This window comes from Odocoileus virginianus, chromosome 9, assembly GCF_023699985.2.
Source record: "Odocoileus virginianus isolate 20LAN1187 ecotype Illinois chromosome 9, Ovbor_1.2, whole genome shotgun sequence".
NCBI lineage: Eukaryota > Metazoa > Chordata > Mammalia > Artiodactyla > Cervidae > Odocoileus > Odocoileus virginianus.
In genome coordinates this window covers 37248961-37250747 of record NC_069682.1, presented here as the reverse complement: position 1 = coordinate 37250747, position 1787 = coordinate 37248961, and the positions used below count along the sequence as shown (strand labels likewise).

At 36.8% G+C, this 1787-nt stretch overlaps 1 non-coding gene across 1 annotated transcript; it reads left to right on the top strand.

The window, feature by feature from the left end:
* The first annotated feature begins 1096 nt into the window (after positions 1 to 1096).
* Positions 1097 to 1232, top strand: LOC139036843 (small nucleolar RNA SNORA70). The gene has a single exon (XR_011489706.1). It is a non-coding gene; the product is annotated as a small nucleolar RNA SNORA70 (small nucleolar RNA).
* Positions 1233 to 1787: the final 555 nt, after the last annotated feature.

Here is a 1787-nt window from a genome sequence, read left to right as displayed (position 1 = left end):
AAGAAGGAATTAATCTTTTTGTTTACCCAGTGTCTTGTCTTTGGTGAGCAATGAGATTTTGGAGGATGAAAATTTTAACCGGCCTGATAGAAATATACTGCAAACCAGACACATAATTTAAGATTTTCTTGTGCCCACATTATAAAAAGTAGAAAAGAAACAGGTAAAATTAACTTTTAAAGTTTTAATTTAAACTTTTTCTTTCAGTTTTATTGAAGTATAGTTGACATCAATACATATATACATATATATATATATATATCTGAATAGTTTAAGGTATATAGCATAATGATTAGACTTACATACATCATGAAATTATTATTGCAATGAGTTTAATAAACATCCATCATCTCACATACATAGAAAATTAAAGAAATAGAAAAAAATACTTTTGCTTGTGATGAGAACTCTCAGGATTTATTCTCTAAACGACTTTCATATATGGCATACAGTAGTGTTAATTATATGTGTCATATTGTATATTACATCACTAGAACTCATTTATCTTATAAGTAGAAATTTGTACCTTTTGACCCCTTTCTTCTGATATGCCACCCCAAACCCACCTTCACTAACCACAAATCTGATCTCTTATTCTGTTTGGTTCTGAAGTATAGTTGACTTACAACACTGTTAATTCCCATTACACAAGACAGGGATTTGATATTTCTATACATTTCAAAATGATCACCAGGGTAAAACTAGTTACAATATGTCAATGTAAAGACATTACCTATTTATTGACTATATTCCCCACACTGTATAGGTCGCCCCCATGACTCATTTAATTTGCAGCTGGAAGTGTGTAGCTCTTAATCTCCCTCACCTATTTCTTTGTCCTCCCAACCTTTCCCCTCTGGCAATGATCTGTTTGTTCTCTGTATATATGCCTGTTTCTGAAACAGGTAAATTAATTTTAATCATGTATTTCATTTAATCCAACATATTGAAAGTGTTCATTTCAAACATAACCACCATAAAAATTATTAATGAGATAGTGTACCTGTTTTTCATTTTGACTTTTGAATGTCAGTGTATTTTCTGCACTGATTGGGCATCATAATTGAGACACACCATTTTTAATAGTTTAAGTAATTTGCAGGCAACTAAGCTGACTGTGCTCTTTTCCCCGTGAGAGCCTGGCATGCAATGGCTACAGACCAGCAACCTCCTTGACAATGTATTCAGCCTGTTGCCTGTATGGGTTGCCCTAAGGGACCCTGGAGACAGACCTTTCCAGTGGACATTCATGACTGGCATTCTGCACCCAGTCTAGCTCCAGACAGGCATGTGTGGTGCTTTTGGAAAGCCCCAGGGCATAGTGGCCAGGGTCCACATTGGCCAAGTCATAATGTCGAAGCTGCAGAACAAAGAGCATGTGATTGAGGCCCTCAACAGGGGGCCCTGGCCTCCCAGAAAACCCACATCTCCAAGGAGTGGGTATTTACTAAGTTTAAAGCAGATGAGTTTGAAGACATGGTGGCAGAAAAGCAGCTTATCCTGGATGGCTGTGGGGCCAAATACACCCCTAATCATGTTCCCCTGGACGAATGGTGGGTCTTTTGCTCACGGGAGCCTTGGCGTCAGCCTCATTACTCACAATCACAAATAAATCCTATTTCCTGTGTTCCCCAAAAATAGTTAAAGTAAAATGGATATCTATCAAAACTATAAAATTGCATTTCACAGAAAAACATGTTTTACACTTCAGTTTGAAGACAAATGATTTAAAATGAAATGAAGAATTCAGTTCCTCAGTGGCATTAGCCCTATTTGAAGTGCTCAGC